General features: G+C 28.5%; 2 long non-coding RNA genes across 2 annotated transcripts; one reads left to right on the top strand and one right to left on the bottom strand.

The window, feature by feature from the left end:
- Nucleotides 1-1241: 1241 nt before the first annotated feature.
- On the bottom strand, nt 1242-3088 carry LOC123909153. Its single transcript, XR_006809837.1, has 3 exons — nt 2946-3088; nt 2678-2811; nt 1242-1639 (listed from the first exon to the last, which is right to left on the bottom strand). It is a non-coding gene; the product is annotated as an uncharacterized LOC123909153 (long non-coding RNA).
- A 4771-nt stretch (nt 3089-7859) lies between these two features.
- On the top strand, nt 7860-9334 carry LOC123908992. Its single transcript, XR_006809795.1, has 2 exons — nt 7860-7945; nt 8709-9334. It is a non-coding gene; the product is annotated as an uncharacterized LOC123908992 (long non-coding RNA).
- Nucleotides 9335-12735: the final 3401 nt, after the last annotated feature.

Raw genomic sequence — 12735 nt, 5'->3', positions numbered from 1 at the left:
CTTCTCAAATGTGAAATTTTTTCACACGGGGACATGAGATAAAATACTCCTGAAGAAAACAAATGTCTAAAGGAGAGAGATGACGATTAAGAACAAATATATTAACCGTTAGATTAGTTTTTGCATAATGACATTTTTTTTATGAAAATAAAAGAACAAATATATGAACATGTGAGTTGGGAACGGGGAGTGGAGTATCACTCTCCATTATGCCATTTCTCCTTAAAATCTCCAAAATTTGGATCTTTTATCATATTTAAATAAACTATTACATTAAATATAAAATTAATTTTACAAATAATTAAAAAAATCACAATATTAAAATTTTAATAATCCATATTTTTCATGTGTGAAAAAAAATGATCTATATTTTTCACAGAACATTAACCCGGGCGATAGCACGGGTAAGTTATACTAGTTTCAATAGTATAAAATGAATAATGCTAGCAACACACTCTTTAACAAACACACTCCAACACACTTTTTTTTATTGGTTGAAATTCACATGGGTCCCACAAAAAAATATGGACCCATATAATTTTTATGAGACCCATATAAATTTTAACCAATAGAAAAGAGTGTGTTAGAGTGTGTTTGTTAAAGAGTGTGTTGCTAGCACTCCTCAATATAAAATAGCTATATATTGTCAACAAAAAAAATTGTATATGTAACGTACTATATAAACAAAAATTATGAATTTTTTATATATTAAATTACATTTGGCTATAGATATTAAATATATAAATTTTGTCCATGATTTTGTAAGGGGCTTTTCGATAGGTCTTTAAAATTATAATATTTTGATATAGTTCTTTGATAGTACCTGCAAAAAAAAGTGCATTTTCGTTTTTATGATTTTATTGAAATTGAGTAAAAAAAATAGTTTTATTTAAAATTGGATCGATATAATTCTTTTTACTTTTTATTTTCTTTTTATCACCTCCAAAAATTATTGCATCATGTTGTTACATGCTGCGACTGGCACCCACTGTTCTCTTTGTTTTCCTTACTCATATATAATTTTTTTTTGTTGGTACATATTATATTTATTAACAAATCAAAATTGACATTTGCGTTCAACTTTAACTTTGATTTGTTAATAAATATAATATGTTTATTTTCCTAATTTGTGAATGTGCAAAATAAATACTATGAGTTTTAAGGAAACCTATAAACAAAGAGAATTAAAAAAAAAACTTAAATAGGAGTTTTAAGGAGTTTTAAATGTGATAAGAAGATCAAAAACTACCAAAATTGTGAACATAAAACTCAAGAAGTTGTAAACAAATGACACATAAGCAACTCATGCTTGAGAAGATGTCATGTAGGATGAAAACAAAGTTGACTAAGCAAGAGAATGCCACATAAGAAAGTTTCCATGAGAAAAAACTCCTAAACATATAAATAATAGATTCGCCACTATTTATTGCACATCTCTTCTTCCGGAGCAATATTGCACCTCTTCTGCTACCACAATAAATCATTCTAATTTCTAAGATTAGGAGTACCTTTTTTTACCAGATTAGGCCCGATAACGGAAAAATTCGAATTGTTTCACATTTGTAATCAATGCAAATAATAGTATAATGTTCGTTCACACTTTCTGGACAATCTTCATTGGTTTTACAATCAATATATGCTGTAACAAAAAAGAATAATAAATAATATTACTAATACGATAAAAGGTTATGTATGAATTACAAAGTAAAAATGGAAATATGAAAGAATAAGAAAATGTTTAACCTTTAAATGGATGAGAAAATGGTTTACCACCACTTGCTTTCATTGGAACAAGAAATAATAAAAAAAATAGAATCATAGTAAAAATAAACTTGAGAGTTTCAACCATATTGTTTTCTTTGAGTGTAAAAATATAATATAATTTGATCTCTTTATAGTGCATAAATTTCACGCTCTCCTTAGTTTTTAGCACTACAATGTTGTAAAAACAAATCATAAAATTAACTATGATCATTATTCCATATTTCTTCGGTGAACCAATGTATCGTGACCCTTTAGCACACCTAATAAGTATAGTATAGGTGCATTAAAAAAATGAAAACAACTAAATGTCATTAACGCATACAACGATGTTTTTTTTGGGTAAAGTTTAGAAGTCATCCCAAATAATGAATAAATGCATACAACGTTGTTTTTTGGTAGAGTTTAAAAAAATTAAAGTGCAAGGTATAAACTATTATCGTATATGAGTTTAAAGGGAACTGAAAAAGTAATTTACGTGTATAGTTCAAAAAGATTTGGAGACTCTAGAGCGTAGAGTTTATGCGGAGACAAACAAATGAGGTTGCTCATAATCTAGTTAAGGTGGCAACATTATCTATTAGTTTCCAAGTTTTGATTGAAGTACCAAATTGTATTGAACACATTTTAGTTAATGAAATATTATAACCAACATTACGTCAAAAAAAAAAGTTATATACATATATATATGATCAGGATCAAATGACACCAATGTATCAAACTTAAAAATATGACACCTTCGGAAATTTTTTATTGGATAATAGTCTTATAAAATCGACCATTGGATTGAAAGATATCATAGCATAAATTATACATATAAAATATAATATTAATCAGAAATCATCCGTCAATAAGATGCATCAAATTGGATTTGAATAGTAACTCAGCTTGCCCTATAAAATTATCATAGGAGTACCTTTGTTTTTTACCAGATTAGGCCCGATGTTGGAGGAATTCGAATTGTTTCACATTTGTAATCAATGCAAATAATAGTATAATGTTCGTTCACACTTTCTGGACAATCTTCATTGGTTTTACAATCAATATATGCTGTAACGAAAAAGAATAATAAAATAATATTACTAAAATACGATAAAAGGTTGTTTATGAATTACAAAATAAAAATGGAAATTTGAAAGAATAAGAAAATGTCTTACCTTTTTTTTTTAATGATCATGTCTTACCTTTAAATGGATGAGAAAATGGTTTACCACCACTTGCTTTCATTGGAACAAGAAATAATAAAAAAAATAGAATCATTGTAACAATAAACTTGAGAGTATCAGCCATATTTTTTTCTTTGAATGTAAAAATATAATATAATTTGATCTCTTTATAGTGCATGAATTTCACACTCTCCTCGGTCCCAAATCGTTGGTCCTTTTAGTTTTTTAGTTTTGTCCTAAAACTTTGGTCCTTTTAAGAAATCAAGATATAATTAATGATATTTTATCATTTATACCCTTACAAAAACTAAAACATTCATTAAATTTATTTTATCTTTCTTAATAAAGTAAGAATAAAAATGACTTAACTTATCGATTTTTATTAGTATTTCTTAACTCACGTGCAAAACTCTAAAAAGATCAAAGTTTTAGGACGGAAGAAGTAGTTTTTAGCACTCATGCTGTTGTAAAGCCAAATCATAAAATTATAATCATTATTCAATAGTATTTCTTTAGTGAACGAATATATCGTGTGACTCTTTGGTCACATAACAAACTTGATCATGATTAAATCTCTGTCGTTTTTTTAAATTAATTTTTCATTACTTTCATTAACATTTCATGATAGTATAGGGAAAATTTTCTTTTTGGACCATCGTAAAGTTATTTTTTGGATTAGTACTTGTGAGGCTGCAAGCAACTGTCTCAGTAGGTTTTTTTTTTTTTTTTTAACAAAAAAAAATATTGTCTCAATGCTTTATTCTTTAAATTTTTAAAATAAAAAAATTAAATATACAGACTTAATATTCAAGTTTTATGTGAGATGCATATTCAAAGTTATGCTTATGTACCAAAAAAAAATATTCAAGTTATGCTTTGACTATCACTAATTTTTTGAAAAAATTTCCTTCTACCCCTACAATTAATCTTTCAACCCTACACTTTTTATGTTATTCCAATTTTACCCTTTACTATATTATTTTCTTATTTTTTTTCATTTAATTATTTTATTCAAAAAATCTCTGCACATCCCCTTCACTACATTGTTCCGGTACGAATATTCATATCAGAACACTCGTGCAAAGTGTTTAGGTATAAATATTCATACCGGAACACTTATACAAATTGTTAGGTATGAATATTCATACCAGAATGAAGTGTTTAGGTATGAAGGTTCATACCGGAACACTTATACAAAGTTGTTAGATATGAATATTCATATCATAACGAAATGTTTAAGTATGAATCTTCATACCGAAACACTCATGTAAAGTGTTTAGGTATGAGGGGACGTGCAGAGATCCCAAAAAAGTTGAATAGAATAAAATAAAAACTAAATAAAAAATAAAATAAAAAGGGTAAAATTTGAATATCATAAAAAATGTAGGGGTAAAGGGTTAATTTTAGGGGTGGAAGAGAAATCTTTATTTTTTATTTAAATTTTTTAAGGGGCCGGGCCAAAAGCCCACGGGGACAACCCATAATGACTCATGAAAAATATAGGCCCGAGGGCTGGACCGATAAGGCCCGTTCATTTTTTTTTTTTTGAGATTTTTTGAAGCCCGGCCCATGTAAAAATATAGGGCCAATGGGCCGGCCGATAGCCCGACCCATTTTTATAGTTTTAATATTTATACAAAGGAAATAAATAGAAAAAACAAATTGTTTAATATTCAACTTAAAAATATGAATTTAATTTAGACTTCGTTTAAGGATTTCTAATTTAAGAGTGATAAAATGTAATTCGATATAAGTGGAGTGGGTTTGGGGACGGATTCGGGGTGAGTATCAGTATCCTCATAACTTGGCCCACACCTGTCTTTTAAAATTGGAGATAAACCAAACACAAACTCAATCAACTCGAATTTCTCCGTCAAAATCGGGGCGTGACGGACAAATAGCCGCATGTATGGATTTGATTATCCATTATTTTATTTTTATTATTTCAAAATTCCGTGCGACGCACGGGTCTTATTCTAGTACATTTACACAACAAGTATAGCGTGTTGTAGTTAGAGCCGTTAAAAATAGGTCGGGCTCTAATTGGCCGGTCGATTAGTCCACGAGCTTGGTCGGGTCTCAAAAACCTAGCCCAAATGAAATTGGGCCTTTTTGGCCCAAGTCCATTAGGCCCAAATTAAAAGTGGGCTGCGCCGGGCTACCCTATTAACACTACTAGAAAACTCGCCTTTAGCGACCGATTTAGCAACCGATTTTCATCAATATTGGTCTCTAAATCGGTCGCTAAAGGGCCAATCCATTAACAAAAAAATTATGTCATTTTTGTAAAAATAATATTAATTAAAAACATAAAAAAAAATCTAATTGAAAAGTTATTATAAAAATATAGTTAAATGTGTAAGCATAATAAAAAGGGTCTTATTTACCTAAAACGTTTTAAAATATTAAGTTTATAATTTATTAATTTGATTTAATTTCTTTTATAAGAATCAAACTTGAGTTTAATTCATATTTGCTGATGTAAAAATTATTTACATTTGCATACAATCATATCTCAATAAAATAAATAATATGAGGAACTAATACATCAAAGTCGTGTAAAAAAGATTGAATAAATGGGAAAAAAATAAAATGAAATAGGTCGGGTCAGCCCATTAGCCCACATGGCCCATACGGGCAGGGCCGAACTCATAAATATGTAGCCCAATAATAATTGGGTTGGGCCGGGCTAGCCCATATATATAGTCTGGCCCATCGGACTGGGTCAGCTCATTTGACAGCTCTAGTTGTAGTATCAACTTTTGATGTTTATAAAAAAATTGAATAAAAAAAAAAGAGTATTGAATTTTTGTAATTATTTTTGGGAGCTTCTATTCGAATGTACTGATATATTAACTTAGTAAATTGATAAATTAACAATTATTTTTATGAATTAAAAAATTATTAGCCGATTATTGTATTTTAAAAATAATAATATAAAAAAAAACACGATTTCATTGTTTATAAGCATTACACTAATTTGTCTATTTTTTTTTAGAAAGAAAAAAATCAATATTAACTATTATGATGAATAAAAATTTAAAAATTTTGAATTTTATATTTTTGACAGTTTTGATGAGTAATATTTAGTTACTATGATCATTTTAATGATAAGATAAATGATTTCATTTAAAAAAAATATTCATTTACGTATTAACTTATTTACCTAATGTACCGTTACATTAGAAATTATCAGATGTACCATAGAATTTACCTTTTATTTTTGGGTTTTACTGTCCTAAGAGTACATGTTAAGTAATATAAAAGTGGAAGTTTAACATTAAGAAAAAGCTCAACATTAAAAATGGTGGGCCTAACTCAACCCTTAGGGTATATGTTAGGTTTTCCCCTTCTTAGATTTGAATTTTTGTCTAAATTATCATTACAAAACTGATTTATAAGATGAATATTGTCTCATACTCATAAACTCATGTACGTACAGACCAACTCACATTCGATATGAGACTGCATAACACATCTCTCATTTTCAAATTTATTTTTGCTATATTTCTTTTTCATTTCTTATTTCTAATCACAGTAGAAGTTGGTGGTGGTATACCAAATTCTCAATCCTTTCAATGTAGGATATTTTTATCCTTTTCAAATTTTCTTAATTACTTCGTAATTCATACACAACGTTTTTTCATATTTTAGTAACATAATTTTATTATCTATTTTCATTGCGACATATGTTGATTGTGAAACGGATAACGACTGTCCCGAAAGGAGAATTAAACCCACACCAAACAAACCCTTGAAGTCATGAGTTTAAACCAAAACAAAGGAGAATTAAATATATTAATCTAATAACTAATTATTAACATCGATTAAATCGTTCACATGAGTTTAGCTCAGCTGATAAGGGACATCATATATTATATGCAGTAACTGGGGTTCGAAGTCTGAATACCCCACTTATCCATCTTAAAGGTAACATTTCTAGCCACTAGGTTACCTGATAAAAAAAACATCGACTAATTCAAAACAAATAATAAAATTGCAGTGTGTAGAAGCATGCTGTAGGCCTTTGAGTGATTTTAATCCCTCCACGGAGCAACATACATGAAATGAAATAATGAAAAATTAATTATAGTAATAAATTTCATGCATGAGAAGACACTGATCTCATGAGATTAAAATTCAGTTTTTGAAATGAAATTTGAAAATCACAGACCATCGAAACCCACCCTTTTATTTTGTGCCCTATAGAAGAAGAAAAATGAAAACAACTAAATGTCATTAAAATTTCATCATCCCAAAAGAAAATTGTTCTAAGATTAAAATATTGTGATAAATGTATTATGCTCTTGGATCTTTGTACAAACAAAAAAGAACTAAATGAAATTCATCTAAAAATGCTGCATAAATAAGGGTGACTAAAATTTGCAAAACATATTTTCTCATTTTGTTTTCTACAATTTAACAAACAAATGTGGAAAAGAAAAAAAGACAAACAAATGTGGCTCAAATGTTCGAATGTTTTTATTTGTCATGTGATATTTTTGTACTCTGTTTTTTATTTTTAAAATATTCATGTGAATGATAATATATAATAAATCATGCTATTACCAAATTAAATGCACATACTTTTCTATTCAACTATTTTATCAACATCAAAAACTTATCCTACAACACCCACTACTTGTGCATAAACATGTTATCACCATCAATATGATGCATTATTCCAGCAAATAACTTTATCATAGTTCAAAAAGACACTTTTCCCTATACTATCATGAAAGGTTAAAAAAAATAATGCAAAATTAATTAAAAATATTGTTTTTAATTATTAAATAATTATTATAATTTTATGAATGGCTTTTACAACTTCACAAGTACTAAAATAATATTTAAGTATTTATTTTTAGGAGAGCATGAAATTAATACACTATAAAGTGGTCAACTTATATTATATTTTTTACATGTAAAGAAGAAAAATATGACTAAAATTCTCAAGTTTATTTTTGTTACGGCTCTATTTCTTTCCTTAGTTTTTGTCGCAACAGAAGTTGGTGGGGGTAAGCTAATTTTTCATTGTTATAAAATTTGCTTCTTAACTTCATAATTCATACACAACATTTTATCATATTTTAGTAACACTATTTTATTATCTTTTTTTTCATTACAGAATATATTAATAATGAGAACAATATTGATTGTGAGACTGATGCCGATTGTCCAAAAAGTGTGAACATGTGTTTCATTTTTAAGTGCATTGATAAAAAATGTAAATTAATTGAGAATCTAGTATGAGTACCGCATCCAAGAGAGTACAATAAAACCCCTATAGAGAGAATGAGTGTCTCTACTATAAGAAAAAAATATACAATAAACTTTATGATAGAATATTTCATGAGGTGTGTCATTTAATTATTGTGCTAGCACCCAATAAAAAAAGAAATAATCTTTTCCTAATTTCATGAACCTTGAAATTATGATTTTGTACTCTATGATAATCTGAAAATAAAGGGTATTATTTTGATTATCTTCTTTTTTCGAAATAATGATTATCTTCTTCTCTCTTAATTTTAGAATTATCACACTTACAACAAATTATCACACCTTATTTCCAACCCCACCACTTATGATTCCATGGACTAAGCTAAAATTCTCAAGTTTATATATTTTTGTTATGACTCAATTTCTTGTCGCAACAGATATTGGTGGTGTTAAGCCAATTTTTTTTATCGTTTTCAAATTTCCTTCTTAGCTTCATAATTCATATATACAACTTTTTATCATAGTTTAGTAACATTATTTTATTATCTTTTTTCATTACAGTGTATATTAATAATGAGAACAATATTGATTGTGACACTGATGCTGATTGTCCACAAAGTGTGAACATGTTTTACGCTATTAAGTGCATTGATAAAAAATGTAACTCAATTGAGATTCTATGAGTACAATTATATATGATTTTGTACTCTAAAATGATAGTATAAAAAATATAGTATTTATCAACAATGAATTGGTCCAAGTAGTACTAAGAGTTTTGATCCCCTTAAGCATGTGGTAAGGGGTGAGTTCGATTCTTGGCACATGCGTATAAAGAAAATTCTTTTGGGAGGGGAGAACCCACCTTGTGTGCCCCAAAGATTCTTCGATGGAGATTAATCATCGCTAATGACGGTGAAAACCTCGTATCAATATCATGGTAATAAAAAAGAAAAACAAATAGAGTGTTTACTTTGATTATCTTCTCTCTTACTCCCTTCAATCCAACCACAATTTAGAAGTATCACCATGACATCGAATAATATTGCAGCTTATTTCCACCCCACCACATATGAATCGATGCACTAAGCTTAATATTACTTTTGTTATAGAGTATATATATAGATATAGATTAGGTGTGTTTAATACTGCCTCAAGTTCTTAATATAAAATAAATTTTACTTTTTAGATTTATTGGGAATTTAATGTATCTAGTTCATATATTGATTAAATATATTATATTTTTAATGAATTTAAAAAGTAAAGTTTTTCTTATATTAGACTTTAAAAATTTTCTCTAATGTATTTAGTTCATTTATTGACCAGATGTATTATATTTTTAATAAATTTAAAAAGTAAAATTTCTCTTAATGAAGACTAAAATGCAATAAATTCTCAACTCTTATATAAAAATATTATTTTAAGATAACATTAGGTAATTTGAAGAAGACAAGTTTCTACGAGATTAAATCGGTTTTAATTTCGGTTTCTTCTTTCCATTTTTACAACTCTCTCATCATCTTTTATTATAAAGAAATATGTGAACCATTGAATTAATCAGTCAGATGATCAGAATGGTGCAGTACACATTGTTATAGGAAAACAGACATCAGACAATTCATATCCTTCAATTCTCCCTTAATTATTTTATTTACGTTTTTTAATTACTTAAAAAAAATCTTCTTCTAGAGTTTTAACAATATATTTTATGTATATATAGTTGTCACTATTTTATTACTCCCACAAAAATGATTCCCTTTGTAAAATTAATTTTTTGTCAAAAAAATGATGATTTATTGCTCCAATTTTAATATGAAATTGAGGGACAAACTTATGAATTTAGACCAAAATTAAAAAAATAAAATTTATACTTGAGTAACCAAAAATATTATTTTCTCGGTGACGGGTCTGAAGGGTTGAAGGATCAGTTTTGTTAATGTAATAAAATAATAAGATTGAATATAATATGCAATTAAATCTATATTTAATATATGTAATTTACATAATGCATATTATGATGCATTGATGGTGGCTCTGCAAATGCACATAATCGCAACCAAGTAATAAAGTGATAAGTTATCGTTCTCTATAGGGATAATGCCAAAATTACTAGTTTCGCTTATGAATAATTTTGCATTCGCTTTGTTTAGAGATAGTTGTGCGGGTAAAAAGTAAATTGCAGGAAAGTAAATGACTAAAAAGTAAAATAAAGGTGCGTGTGTGTTCACGCGGGTGATTAAGTGTTTTCGAATCCATCTCTTACTACTGCTTGGTGGTTAATTCCATTATTCCCCTCTATCAGGATTTGTCTTATAAAATAGGTTCAGAAGCACTCGTTCCCTATTTCTATTACAAACTGGTGAGAGCCTAGTTTAGGTTGTCTTACTCTGCTTAAATATCCTCGCCCCAGTTGGTTCCACTTTTTCGTTTAAACTTAGGTATCCTTACCCTTAAGGCTCAATGTTTCGCAAGCTGTCACATGTGCCTCAAACTAGTCATAACTCTGACTTCAGGTAGAATTTATCGTTCTAGACTAAGCTGTCTAATCCTATACTACTAAGACCTCAGATACTGAATTTAATGGTCTCATGTTGGACCTTAGCACACCGTCCTTCGCTCGGGATAATTAGCTTCGTTTCCTATCTGATATCCACTAATTTCCTTAGATTTTATTATATTGTGATCAGTATTAATATAAATATAAAAACCAGACAATAAAAGAGTTTCAATAGGAACAACTGAATTTATACCCAAATTATACAAAATCAAACATTCGTAAGGGAGTTCATCGACTCCACCTAACCTAGGAGAAAATAAATTACAAAGACAGAAAAGAAAAAAACCTTATTGGTCTTGAAGTTCCTTGGCCCTCATTGTCTCCTCCTTAGAGTTCTCATAACTCTAGAGTGAATATTCAATGTCTCTGAATATTTTGGAATATTATTGGAATGAATAATAGTGAAGGAAGAAGACTCTATTTATAGTTTTTCAGCTGGGTTTGGACTATTTCTGCGCGTCCATCGCACCCATCGTGGCCACGATGGCGTGTATTTTCGCCTCATCGTTCCCACAATGGATCATATCGTGGTACGATGGAAGATCTTCTCCAGATTTTATGCTTTCTTCAACTGCCTTCATCGTGCCACGATGATAAGTCATCGTGGTACGATGATAATGATTTGTTGCAGATTTTCTTCAATTTAAACTGCCTTCTCATCGCGTCACGCTGGATCTCATCGTAGGTACGATAGCTGCGCTGTTTATTACGTTTTTGCCCTTTTTTTGCTGCTTTTTCCACTTTTCTTGCTTATGGGCCAAGTAACTTCACTTTTCCATGTATTTGCTTGCTTTTGGGCTTCAATGAACTATCTTAAATTACTACTAAAAAATCATATAATTGACTGTCATCATGTATAAAATCTGTTAAAAAATTATAAAAACCATATACCACGTACATACACGACTCGTTATACTAGTTCACTAAACAGGAAATGAATTTCATGCAGCTATAGATCTTAACCATACCATCTAAATAAGTGGTTGATATTTTTAAAATTAATTTACTAATTGTATAATATGAGTTATTCGATAAAAAATAATGACCGTGATTTATTATTGTATGTGACCTGTGTGGTATTTTCTATTATATATGAATTCCGGTTCTACGTAAATGAAGTTCATAGAAGGAGATAAAATAACTAAGATGTTAAACTCAAGTGATTAATAAAAATAGAGTAAAATTAAGTGAAAAATAAAAGATGCCGTTTGATAAAATTGAGAAAAATTCAAATAAGGATAATATTTTGGTTATTTTGACAAAATTATCTCACATTTTATTTATGTGTTAATTTATTAAATTATGAATTTTAAGAATAAAATTACATAGAATGATAAAAGTTTTTGAAGATTATTAAAATTGACGAAGATAAATTAGGTAATTTTTTTTAGATTATTATTAGTAGTAGAAGTCATGAACAAATCCAAGAAATATTAAAAGCCATATTTAGCTTGTAACAATTGGTAGCCAAATGGGTTATTAGTTTATATATAAAGAGATAAGGACAACGCTTGGATGACTCAAAGCCACGCCTTCTCCTGCATGACTCTATATTATCAATAAGTGATGAACGATATCCAATTCTTTTTTCATCACTATAGCCATATAAAAAGCTACAAAATTAAGAAAATCTGTAATTGGCCTTGGTACATCCGGACATGCAAGGTCTCTCACATAACAATCATTAGTTGTTATAATAACAACTAATGAATCTCTATTATTATTATTATTATTATTATTATTATTATTATTATTATTATTATTATTATTATTATCTCCATTACCTACCAAAATGCATTATTAATAATCTTTTCAATATTTTCAATAATAAAAGTTGATGAAAGACACTCATAATATAAGACGGAATAACTTAAAAGTATCGATTTAATCACAATCTCCTTACCGATCTTTGACAAAGCTCTACCCTTCTATAAGAATTCATCATCTTCCATATATATGCGGTCTTTTAAATAGGAAAAATGTCTCCTTCGTACTTCGATCAATCATAGAGGATAGGCCAAGATAAGTACCCGT

The sequence above is a fragment of the Trifolium pratense genome, linkage group LG2 (genome assembly GCF_020283565.1).
Source record: "Trifolium pratense cultivar HEN17-A07 linkage group LG2, ARS_RC_1.1, whole genome shotgun sequence".
NCBI lineage: Eukaryota > Viridiplantae > Streptophyta > Magnoliopsida > Fabales > Fabaceae > Trifolium > Trifolium pratense.
This window is presented reverse-complemented; position numbering and strand designations above follow the sequence as displayed.